General features: G+C 49.6%; 1 pseudogene; it reads left to right on the forward strand.

The window, feature by feature from the left end:
- The first annotated feature begins 10,858 nt into the window (after nucleotides 1-10,858).
- Nucleotides 10,859-11,680, forward strand: LOC105730048 (threonylcarbamoyl-AMP synthase-like; annotated as a pseudogene).
- Nucleotides 11,681-13,254: the final 1,574 nt, after the last annotated feature.

Here is a 13,254-nt window from a genome sequence, read left to right on the forward strand (position 1 = left end):
GGGGGAAGGCTGACTCCCACTCTCTGGCTAAAGAGACAGGTGAAGAAGTGGTGGCACGAAGCCTGGTGTGGGTTCCCAGGGCTCAGGGAAAGTGGAGGCGCACGGGAGCCTGAGCCAGCCCCTCTCCACCCTTCCCTCCTTGGAGTCTCCATTCCAGCCATAGAGGTTTTCCTCAGATCCCACCTTCTCCACGACATCTTCCATGACAGTCTTGTTTAAAGCTGCAGCACCCTCTCCACAACACCCTTTTTCTCCCTTAGGAGTCTATAACCTCCCCATAGCATTCATCACCATTTATAATAAATAAATAATAAGTAACTGCTGCATTTTTTGTTTTGAGGCAGGTTCTTGCTGTGTCACTCAGGCTGGAGTGCAGCGGTGCAATCACAGCTCACTGCAGCCTTGACCTCCCAGGCTCAAGTGATCCTCTAGCCTCAGCTTCTCGAGTAGCTGGGACCGCAGGTGCGCACCACCATGCCCAGCTAATTTAAAAAAAAATTTTCTGTAGGGATGGGGTCTGTGGCCCAGGCTGGTCCTGAACTCTTGGGTTCAAGGGATCCTCCTATCTCAGCCTTCCAAAGTGCTGGGATGACAGATGTGAGCCACTGGTCCAGCCAACTTTTGCATTTTTAGGTGTGTTATTACCTATCTCCCTGCACCAGAGGAGTTCCAGGAGGGCAGGGCTTTGGCCTGTCTTATTCCCTGTTCTAGCCCCAGCACCAAGAACAATGCCTGGCACCTCATTGGCAGTCAGAGATCTGCTGAATGAATGAATGACTCTTACTGTGGGAGCACATGGTAGTGTTGAAAGCCAGGGACTTAAGAAAGTGTGAAGAAAGGAGTAGAAGACACAGGATCAGGAAAAAGGGTAAGTACAGGAGAGCCAGTGAAAGAAGGGAGGGAGATCCCACAAGGTAGGGGACACTGGGAGATGTCCTCAGAGAGGCTCAGGAAGGGGAGGCAGGGATGGCTCTGCTCTGCAAGCTGCTGTCCAGCTAGAGCAATATCTCCATGGCGGTGTGGTCATGCCATTTGTCAGCCTGGCATTGTCTGTGGCTTCTCATGAAACTCAGGGAATGTCCAACTCCTTACGTGACATTCGTTCTTACCTTTCTGAGCTTGGTTCTTCAGGCTTCCCTCACTCTGCCCACCGCACCCTGGGGCACCAGGGCACTCTTCAGCCCTCCCTCATGCTGAGCTAATTGCCTTTTCCTGAAAGTGCCAATCTCTCCTCTGGACATTTTCAAATACTTTTTTCACCTTCCTAGAACACCTTCATCCTGTCTACCCGAAACTCTTCCCCTGCTGGACTCCTAATCTCCCTCCAGCACCCAGCAGAGACTTCCTCCAGCCAAGCCAGCCCGTGAGCTAGGTCGGGGCTATGGACTCTGCCTGTGCGTGTGTGTGTGTGTGTGTGTGTGTGTGTGTGTGTGTGTGTAGCGGGTGCACACTCCCTGCTCATCCCCCATCATAGCACTTTGCAAAATAACTCTTGTTAATTGTTAGCAATGTACTGGGCATTATTCTAAGAGTTTCCTTGTATTACCTTTTTAATGATCCCTGTAACATCCAGAATGCGGTGGCACTATGTTCCCTACTCTACTGATAAAGTAACTCAAGGCAAAGAGAAGTTACATGGCTGGTGAAGGTCACCCAGTGAGCAGGCGGAAGACACTGTGTTGTGCCCTGGGGATCGGACTCTGAGTCCACTCTCTGAAGCCTTAGGTAGGCTAGACTCTCGTTGCCTGCTTATTTTCCTCAACCAAGTGGTTCTTCACAGAAAGTAATTTTCTTCTCTTAGGGACATTTGGCAATGTCTGGAGATAATTTGGTGGTCTTAACTGTGTGGTGAGGGTGGGTGCTCCTGGCACTAGCGAGAGGAGGCCAGGGATGCCGCTAAGCATCCTACAGTGCACAGGACATTCCCTACCGTAGAGAATTGGCCCCAAATGTGGACAGCGCAGGGGTGAGAAACCCTGCTCCACCTAGACTGCGACCCAGGCGCATTTCCTCCCCCACGTTCTCTGCGGATTCTAAACATTGAAGTACTCCAGCTCCCCCACGGCCCTCTCCTCTTCTCTGTCATTCAGGCCAGGATTTCCAGACTGGCTCTTCTGTTGACTCTCAACTTGATATCTCACATTTCCCACGGCCAATCCATTGACCTCCAAAATATATCTGAGTCTGTTGCCCCTTGTCACCTGCACACCAGGCTGAGCAAATCCCAGCATGTCACTCCAGATCATGGAGACAACCTTTCGGATTTGTCCCAGCCACGCTCCCTGCTACCACGCATGATCCACCCTACAGATAGAGCCACCTGTCCAGAGCATGGTCCCAAGAGCGTTTGTCTCCTGCTGAAAGCCTCCAATAGCTACTCATCCTGCAGGCGTGACCTCCATTCCCTCCAGCCTGTGAGGCCCTGCCTAGGTCTGCAGTCACTCTGGCCCATGCTCCCCGTTGGGCATGGCCCTCCTTTCTGCCCTTGCAGGCCCCAGGCTCTTTGCACTTGCTCCTCCCCTTGGCCCCATCCTTCTCATCACTTGGGTTGACCTCAAGTATCCTCTCAGACTGCCAAGTTGACCTGTCCAGCGCCCTCTCTCCCCTTCCCCCTTGGGATTGTCCACAGCAAAACCATCTGCCATTTCCAGGTTCGGCAGCTGTTACTTCTTCCTGGAGCGTAGCTGCTTGAGGCCAGGCTGCCTCTCCTGTTTCTGCTAAGGCCCTGCCTGACACATAGCAAATGCTCAGAAATGCTTTTAGGAACATAATTGAACTGGAAATTGTGACAAGAGAGAAGTCTGTCCTTGTGAACACCAGGGCTCCGTCTCTTACCCGCTTCTTCTCATGAAGAACTCTTCTCCCTTTCTGTTCGTACTTTTGTTTGTTTCTTCCAACAAAGCTAGAATGCCTATGTCAGTTTCCTGTTCAACATCTCACCGGGATGTCTTATGAGCATCTTCAACATGGCCAAATGGAACCCTTGAATGTCACCCTATTCTTCTCCACCCCAACCTCTTTCCGCCAGCCTTTTCTGTCTGAGTAGATGACAAGATCATTAACCTGGTCTTCAAGCTGAACACTTACCAGACCCCCAGGACTCTGCTCCCATCCTGATATCCAATCCATCAGCAAGTAGTGACTTCAGCCTCAAAGTATATCCAAATCACTACCCGTCACCACCTGCACAGCCACCACCCTAGTGCAGGATGCCATGAGCTCTGGACCACCGCCGTCATGCCCTACTTGGCTAGTGCAGGCCACCAAGAGCTCTGCCCTGGATCACCCTCGTCACGCCCTACCTGGCTCCCTGCTCCTGTTCTGCTTGCCCTGTCCTCCTCAGAGCAGTGTGGGCAATCATTTAAAAGCTCTGCCCTGGATCACCCTCGTCACGCCCTACCTGGCTCCCTGCTCCTATTCTGTTTGCCCTGTACCCTCAGAGCAGTGTGGGCAATCATTTAAAAGCTCTGCCCTGGATCACCCTCGTCACGCCCTACCTGGCTCCCTGCTCCTATTCTGTTTGCCCTGTCCTCCTCAGAGCAGTGTGGGCAATCATTTAAAAGCACCAATCAGGCCAGGTGTGGTGGCTCATGCCTGTAATCCCAGCACTTTGGGAGGCTGAGGCAGGTGGATCACCTGAGGTCAGGAATTTGAGACCAGCCTGGCCAACATAGCAAAAGCCTATCTCTACTAAAAATACAAAAATTAGCCGGGCACGGTGGTGGGTGCCTATAGTCCCAGCTACTCAGGGATCTGAGGCAGGAGAATCTCTTGAACCCGAGAGACAGAGGTTGCAGTGAACCGAGATCATGCCACTGCACTCCAGCCTGGGCAACAGAGTGAGATTCCGTCTAAAAAAAAAAAAAAAAGGCACCAATTAGATGATTTCTGTCTCCTGTTAATTAGCCAATGGATAGTTTTTATTTAACCGTCACGTACTAGCCCTCTTGGTCATCAGATCAACAGATCATAAGAAGGTTAAGTAGCATACTTAACATTTTGAGAGAGAGAGACCACATTCAGCTAACCTTTATTATAGCATATTATCATTGTTCTATTTTATTATCCATTATTGTTGTTAATCTCTTACTGTGCCTAATTCGTAAACTAAACCTTTGTCATAGGTATGTATGTATAGGAAAAAAACATAGTATATATGGGGTCCAGTACTATCTGCAGTTTTAGACATCCTTAGGGGTCTTGGGACACATCCCTTGAGTACTGTACCGTATATGAAACACCCATTTCCTTTCTTCCTGTCCCATGCCATGACTGCCCATCATTAGCTTGTTCATTTATGTGCTTACTTGCTTTTGGGGTCTTTTGTCCCCACTTGTATGAAAGCAGTGACTTCGTCTATTCTGTTCACTGCAATATCCCTAGAGCCACCGGCCTAGTGCATGGAAGCAGCTCAGTAAATCATGTTGGGTGAATGAATGTGGATTAAGAGGGTTTTAGGGTTGAGGCACCGCCCCTGGCAGTACTATTTATTTGTTTATTTTGGAGGCAGGGTTTTGCTCTGTTGTCCAGGCTGGAGTGCAGTGGCACAATCATAGCTCACTGTAGCCTCGACCTCCTGGGCTGGGCTCAAGTGATCCTTCCACCCCAGCCTCCTAAGTAGCTGAGACTACAGGCACACATCACCATGCCTAGCTAATTTAAAAATAAAAAACATTTTTTTGTAGAGATGGGGTCTTACCATGTTGCCCAGGATGGTCTCAAACTCCTGGGCTCCAGTGATCCTCTCACCCCAGCCCCTCAAAGCACTGGGATTGGGATTACAGGTGTGAGCCACCATATCTGGCCTTGTTTGCCTTTTAAAATAGGGACGTTTGAGGACGTTTTTGCTTAAGGACACTGAAGCTATTAACAATCCCCAAAGGTCCAGGGCCTTAGCTGTTTACAAAGCACTTGCCCATATGATGACTCATTCATTCATTCACTAAATACTCATCGAATTTCTGCTAGGTGCCAGTACTTGCTGATGGATGGTATTTGGGGTGAGTCCTCACAGCTCATCACCACAGACCTAGGGACTATTGCTTGGCTTCTCCAGAGTTGGCTCCCAAGGCCTGTTGCTGAGGGGTATGCAGTGCTAAGCTCAGAATATTTGTGTCCTGACTGCTACTCTGGTCTGTGTGCCCTGAGGCAAGTTGTTTCTATCTCACTGCACTAAAGATCATATGGAAAACAGAGATAATGGCCTGGCCTGTAATCCCAGCACTTTGGAAGGCCGAGGTGGGTGGATCATGAGGTCAGGAGTTCGAGACCAGCCTGGTCAAGATGGTGAAACCCAGTCTCTACCAAAAAAATACAAAAATTACCTGGCACAGTGGTAAGCGCCTGTAATCCCAGCTACTTGGGAGGCTGAGGCAGGAGAATCTCTTGAACCCAGGAGGTAGAGGTTGCAGTGAGCTGAGATGGTGCCACTGCACTCTAGCCTGGGTGACAGAGCAAGGCTCCGTCTCAAAGAAAAAAAAGGAAAACAGAGATAATAATACTAAAGAACTTGCAGGACTGCAGGATCAAGGCTCTCTTTCAACCCCCTCCTTCCACGTCCACCACGTGTGCTCCCAGCTCTCCTGAGTTCTCTTGACTGCTCAGGGAAACTTGAAGAGCTCTGCCTCCTGCAACCAAGCCCATCTGCATTCCCTCAGAAGGACTTTCACCCAGGAGATTTAGGAAACTGCCTTCCTGCTGGTCGCCACTTGTTCAGTAGGCGCTTTTCCAATAACTCTTCCATGAAGGCTGCTCAGGCTAAAGTGTTGTCCTGTAGAAATATCTGCATTTTATGGGGGTCAGGGTTTTCATGGAAAGAGTGAATCTTCTGTGAAGGATCCTGGCTCTGCAGCAGGCAAACGGGAGGGAAGTTTCTCTGCAGGATGAAGGAGACCTTCGCTCAGATCACAGCCGTCAGGAGTTGATTCTCAAGCCAGGTGTGTAGCTGCAGGACTCCTGAGACCAGTGCAGGGGACTGTGTGCTGCCTGTGCTGCCTCTGAAGGGCCCGGCCAGGGAGCTGGCTCCCTGCCCACTCTCGCTCCCTCACGCGGATCGTCCACACTGCAGCCACAGCGAGTCCTTCAAATACAACCTGATGGTGCCAACCCCCTGCTTAGAACTCTTCAGTGAGTTCCATCACCCTTAAAACAAAAACCACTAGCCGGGTGCGGTGGCTCATGCCTGTAATCCCAGCCCTTTGGGAGGCCGAGGTGGGCAGATCACCTGAGGTTGGGAATTTGAGACCAGCCTGACCGACATGGAGAAACCCCGTCTCTAAAAACACAAAAAATTAGTGGGGCATGGTGGCTCATGCCTGTAACCCCAGCTAATCAGGAGGCTGAGGCAGGAGAATTGCTTGAACCTGGGAGGCGGAGGTTGTGGCGAGCCGAGATCGCACCATTGCACTCCAGCCTGGGCAAACACGAGTGAAACTCCATCAAAAAAAACAAAAAAAAAAACAAAAAAAAACCACTATGCTCACTCTCATCAGCCAGACTCAGCACCTCCTCTCATCTGTGTTTCCGGGAACTGTCCCTGCTCCTTGCACTCCAGTTCCTGGACCTTCTTTCAATGCCTGGGTTATCCTGTGCTTTCTCACAGTGGGTCCTTTGCATGGGCTGCACTTCTCATCACTTCCTTCCCTACCTTGTCTGTGCCTCCTCAACCCCTCCTGCAGGATCTCAAGTCCCTCCCAAGGCCCGTTGGGTTTCCCTCTTCTGCTCTCCTCATCACATTGTGGCTTCTCCTCCAGTGTGTGGTGATTTATTGTCTTTCTCCACATTCTCAGGAATGTCAGCCTCATAGAGCTACAGTTCTCACCATCACCTGATATTTAGGCAAGTTGGTGCTTAACGAATTTATGTTGAATGAGCAATGTGAGCATCAGCAGGGAGGGGAGGTCTGAGTCAGCCGGGATGTTCCAGGAAGGGTCAGGGTCTCAGTGGCTTTTTTTTAAATGATAGAGTTTTATTATTACTCAAATCAGTCTCCCCAAGAATCAGGGATCCGAGTATTTAAGGATAATTTGGTGGGTACAGGCTAGTAAGTCAGGAGTGCTGTTTGGCCAGGTTGGAGATGAAATCATCGGGAATTGAAGCTGTCCTCTTGTGCTGAGTCAGTTTCAGAGCCCAGGAGCAGAGGCTGAAACCACAGTGGTCTGTCCAGAAAGACGCTGAGCCATGGAGGAAACCCAGTGGAGGAAACTCAGGTAGCTGGAGATGCTACCTGAAGAATCTAGAACTGTTCACCTCACCTCTGCTTGACTGAGCATGGGCCTGCCTAGAGAAGCCAGGCCTGGCCACCGCCCCAGAGAGGCAGCAGCTGTGTGCTGTCTTTTGATGCTGAGGCAGCCATCACAGTTCCCACATCTGACAGAGGAGCTGACCTGCTGCACAGGAGGTCTTTCTGCACGAAGAGTAGATCTGAACATGTAATGGGCATATGTGTTCGCTTGGGCTGCCACAGTAGAAATAGCACAGGCTGGGTAGTAAACAACAGAAATGTGTTTCCTCACAGTTCTGGAGGCTAGATGTCCAAGATCCAGAGGCTGGTAGCTTTGGTTTCTTCTGCAGCCTTGTAGGGGGCCACCTTCCCACTGTGGCCTGCAGGGCCTCTCCTCTGTGCATATCTTTCTGTCCTAACCTCCTTCTCTCCTAGTGACATCAGCCAGCTTGGATCAGGGCTCACCCTAATGGCCTCGTTTCAACTTAGTCACCTCTTGAAAAGGTCCTATCTTCAAATACAGTTGCATTTTTAGGTACTGGGGGCCAGGGTTTCAACATACGGATTTGGGAGGGACAGAATTCAGGTCATAGCAGTAGGCTATGGCAGGGTGTGTGCCATGATTTGACCGCATACCACAACAGGAGTCGTAGAGAATAGAAGGCAGACACAGACACAGACCTTGATTATTTTTCAGTGAGGCTACGTACAACATTTGCAGCTCCGCTACCAAAATTCTACCAAAACTACCACATGCAGGACCAGGGAGCATGTCGTCCATCTCACTCCCTCATCAGTTCAGGTCACAACTCCCTGCTGGTGCAGAGGCAGAAGCCATCTTCCACCTCTGTGTCTGTGCCAGCTTCCTCGGGGGACAGGTAGGTTACCTGTCAGGTAGCAGCCTTTGCATTCTGTTCAACCAGCTCAAGCTGCCCCTTCTTGGAAGGGGACAGACACGTGGCTGTGGGGAAGCTGATCTCCTTTTATGTAAAAGGAAACTTTAGGGCTGGCTTCCCACACAATGGGCTCTTCAGAGAAGTGGGTTTTTTGAGGAAGGGTTTGCAAAAGGTGTAGGGGTTAGTTTGAAGACAAAAGGGAAGCGTCTCTGTAAAGGGCTGCAGTGGAGCTGTGGATAGGTGACCCTTAAGGAGTGGGAGAGGAGCCAGACCCCTGTGATGAGCTGGAGGGTATGGGAGTCACAGGGGCAGGGTCTGTAAGCTGGAGGCAGAGGGAAGAGGGAGTGTGCACTAAGGAAGACAGTGCAAAGATTCTGTGTTCTTATTGAATTCATCTTGTTCCACGTGAGAAGGAGAACATGAACCTATGCACACCCAGTGCTTGCTGTGTGCCCACTGTGTGCCAGGACCTGGGGACATGACAATGAGGAAGACTCTGTCTCCTGCCTCAAGAAACACCACTTGGCTAGAGGGGACAGATGGGCACACAGAGTGCTGTTCACCGGGGTCAGAGCCCAGCAAAGCGCTCAGCATGAAAACTGTGTCCACACACTCATGAGTCAAAGAGGAAGTGCTGTCCGGAGCAGATGGGGCGCAGGGCCTTAAATTCCACCTGGACAGGTGAGGAGGGCTTCCCAGAAAAGGCTGAGGAGGAGGTGGCCAGACTTGGGGTAGGGGGAGGAACAGAGCATCCAGGCAGAGGGAGAGGATTCGGGAAGGCAGGAAGCAGCCACAGGGCATGGGCACATCCAGGGTTGGAAGCCTTGCCTCTGCTGCGTTCTAATTGTGGCCGACATCTTTCTTCAGCCTTCTGTTTGTGCTTCAGGCCCCATGAATTCCAGGCCTAATTGGGCACGCCTGCTCGGAAGGCCCTTTACGGAGTGTGCAGCCCTGTCAGGCATCCAAAGACCATGTGACTGGGAGTTTGGTATTAAGCTGTATTACGGAGTTCACAAACTCAACTTGCAGAAATCTAACCAAACAAGGGATTTGCAAAACAGTTTCAAACAGAGCAGAGCTGACTACATTTCCCATGACAATCAGCTTGTTTACCACCCCAAGGTACACTCTAACCGCTGTTGACACGCTCATTTGCATGCCAATACCCAGAATGCCTTTCCAGCCCCACTGCGCTGCTATCCTGCCAGTGAGCTGAAAGGTTTATTTACACATACAATGCATGACGACTTCATTTTCTGAAGCATCTTTCATACAAACCGTATCCCCAAAATGCCTTAAGTTGGTGAAAGAATTTCAAAACCCTTTTAGAGTTTAAACCCTTCTTTCTGGGCTGAAGTGAAGTTAACTTATGCATGCCCAAATTAACATTTTAATTAAAAGATACTTGAGGGAAATGGGATTTCAGTTATTCAGCCGTGTGTCATGTTATGCTTGGTATATTAAGCCAAATTTATGAAGAGGAACTACAGGGCCACAGACAGATCAAGCAATACAGAGCTCCACGTGCACTAGGATCACCAGAGGAACGTTAACGGGAAACTTTCCTATGGCTGGAGTTCACTTGCACTGTGGCCTATGAGATTACATTTATCTAGGGGCATTGGGTATAATGGCACAGATGGTAAAAACACGCACGCCTAACAGCAATTTTCCAATTTTAAGAATATAGCATCCAGGAGGGGTGATCACCCCTGTAATCCCACATCTTGGGAGGCCAAGACAGGAGGATCCTTTGAGCCCAGGAATTCAAGACCAGCCTGGGCAATATAGCATATCTACAAACAATAAAAAAGTTAGCTGGGCATGGTGGCATGCCCGTGTAGCCCCAGCTGCTCGGGAGGCTGAGGTGGGAGGATGACTTGAGCCCAGGAGGCTGAGGCTGCAATGAGCTGTGATTGCACCACTGCACTTTAGCCTGCGTGACAGTGCAACATCCTGTCTCAAAAACAAAAGCAAAAGAGTGTAGCGGGGAAAAAATGATGTGAATTGGTAATCCGGCAAGTTTTCAGGAGCAGGCGCGCTAGATTTTGATAGTGGTTCAATATTGGTGAAAGAAATTTTCCTGCCTTTTTGTCCCAGAGGAAAACAGTATAAGAAACCTTCAGCCAAGTTTGAAAGTGTTATATAAGAATAGTTAGATTTTGTGTTAAATGCATTTTTGAAAATGGTTTGGTGTCTTCTTTTCTAAATCACTGGTGCAGCTACCAGTCTTGGATATGGGGGATGATAGAGAGAGAGCCATGATGTCTGAGGCCTCTTGAGTACGTGAAACGCAGTGGGTAGCCAGACGGTTACCCTGCGGAAAACAGATCAACAGCCTCGTAATTGGCTCATAGAGATGAAGCAGCGTTTTGAACAAGTTAGAAATGTGAACTCTGGAGTCAGACTCCTGGGCCAGAGTTGCAGGGTCTCCACATGCTAGCAGCATGACATCTGGGAGTCATTAACCGCTCTGTGCCTCAGTTTCTCCATCTGGGCAATGAGATTATAGTACTTCCTACTTCATGGGGCTTTGATGAGGATTAAGAGCGTTAACAGGTGTCTGGAAATGCTGGCCGCTGTTGTTATTAATACACTACTGTGGCCCATCACATGCTTTGAAGATCCCTTCACACTCTTAAAAAGTACTGAGGGCACCGAGGGGTTTTTGTTTATGTGAGCTCTCTCTATTAAAATTGGTTGTCTTTGGTCTCTTCCTCCCAGAAGCGGGCCTGGGCGGATGTCTCCGGTGCGTTGGTGCAGGGGGATAAGGGCCGCGGTGGCTGCCAGCTTGGGATTGAGCGAGAGGCCCGCTGGCTTCCGGAGCGGCCGCCTCCTCTGCTCGCCGAGCCCTGCTCCGGCGGCTCCCGGGCCCGGCTGTTGCGGCTCCCGGGGAGCGGGGCCGTGCAGGCCGCAAGCCCGGAGCGCGCAGGCTGGACCGAGGCGCGGCGGGCCGCTGTGGCCGAGCTGCGCGCCGGCGCCCTGGTGGCCGTCCCCGCCGGTACACTGTAGGGCCTGGCCTGAGCGACGAGCTGCTTGGAGGCCCTGCGCGCTGGATATCGCCTCAAGGGCCGCAGCGAAGCCAAGCCTCTGGCCGTGTACCTGGGCCGCGTGGCCGACGTCTACAGATACTGCCGTGTGAGCCCGAGGGGCCCTGAAACACCTACTGCCAGGACCAGTGACCCTGGTGATGGGACACTCGGAGGAGCTAAAAAGCCTTTTACACCTCTTGTAGGCATCCGGATGCCTGATCATGCCTTTATGCAAGACTTGGCTCGGATATTTGAGGGTTCTTTTGCTCTCACTAGTGCCAGCCTCAGCTCACAGGCCAGTTCTCTGTGTTGAGGAGTTCCAGGATCTCTGGCCTCAATTGTCCTTGGTCATTGATGGGGGACAAAGTGGGGATAGCCAGAGCCCTGCGTGTCACCTTGGGTCAACTGTGGTTGATTTGTCTGTGCCTGGAAAGTTTGGCATCATTCATCCAGGCTGTGCCCGGGAAAGTACCTGAGCCATCCTCCCACAGAAGTTCAGGCTGCTCCCCTCATGTGCGTCCTACCTGTGAAACTGGGAAGCAGGAAGGCCCAAGGCGTGGTGCTGGATTCTATATGCCTGTCCACTGACGACTGGCAAGGCCTCATTTGCAGAGGCCACTGGAACTAGGGCACTAGGCTGACTTTTTAAGCAATGTGTCTTTCTGAGAACTGTAGCCCAAGCCCCGGAAGCTGCTGGTTTAGCCTTGCACCTGGGGAAAGACTATTTATTATTCATAGTTTCATGTATCAGCCAAAAGCTGAGTGGAAAAGTTAAGAACATTCCTAAGTGGCCTTATTTTAATAAGTTTCTTCTGTCTGTTTTGTTTTTCAATTGAAAAGTAATTTAAATAACAGATTTAGAATCTAGTGAGAGCCTCCTTTCTAGTGGGTGGCAGCATTTAAGGTTCAAGCCAGCTTGAAGTGCTGGTGCTGTTTAAAAAGTCTCAGGTGGCTCCATGTGGTGGCTCATGCCTATAAACCCAACATTCTGGGAGGCACGAGAACTGCTTGAGCGAAGGAGTTCAAAATCAGCCTGGGCACCATAGCAACAGCCCGTCTCATAAAAATTAATAAATAAAAAGCCTCAGGTGACCAAAGACATGGGTTGGGCTCCTGAAGCTAGAACCAGGTTAGGATAAAGATTGAAGAACCACAGGCCACTCTTCCCTCTGAGCCATTGGGCCTAGTAATACCGTGTATTGTAATTGCTGGTGGAGAAAGCAACCTTTTTGGTATAATTTTGGGATGTCTGCTCAGTTGGCAGGGGTTCAGTCCAAATTGAGGAATATTGGAAAATAAACCTCCACTATGCTTTTCAGCCAGGGACTTCTTTCTTATTTATTCATAAAATAAATTATAGTTAATTATACCCATAACACCTTATTTAAATCCAGTGTTCTCCATAGCCTTTTGTCTATTTATGTACCAAGTGTTAATCATTGTTGGGTATTTGAACTTTGTTTTTCTTTAATATAAGGAAATGCTGCTATTTAACATATTTGTAAATGGTTTAAAAAAAATTGACTGTCTTTGGGCTGGGCATGGTGGCTCACGTATGTAATCCCAGCACTTTGGGGAGGCCGAGGCTGGAAGATCACCTGAAGTCAGGAGTTCAAGACCAGCCTGTCCAACCTAGTGAAACCCCATCTCTACTAAAAATACAAAAATTAGCCAGGCATTGTGGCACATGCCTGTAATCCCAGCTACTCGAGAGGCTGAGGCAGGAGAATGGCTTGTACCTGGGAGGCAGAGGTTGCAGTGAGTCAAGACTGACTGCACTCCAGCCTGGGACAGAGCAGGACTCTGTCTCTAAATAAATAAATAAATAAATAAATAAATAAGATTGACTGTATTTTAAATGAAAACACAAAATTTAAAAATATTTATAGATTTGTTTTAAACAACCATAATAAACTTACTCCTTTTTTGACATAAATAGCATATTTGTATAAAATAACTACAATTTCCAAAACAAAAAAATTATTGAGAAACGTGGCATTGCTTTATATTTTCGCAAACCTTTAATATCTGGCTGAATAGAAGACAGCGGAGTTCTGAGATCACCTGAGGGATGTTAGTGGGCATTGTTTTTTGTGATGTGTTC

Source organism: Aotus nancymaae, unplaced genomic scaffold, assembly GCF_030222135.1.
Source record: "Aotus nancymaae isolate 86718 unplaced genomic scaffold, 86718_ANA_hifiasm-v0.15.2.pri h1tg000009l, whole genome shotgun sequence".
NCBI classification, from domain to species: domain Eukaryota; kingdom Metazoa; phylum Chordata; class Mammalia; order Primates; family Aotidae; genus Aotus; species Aotus nancymaae.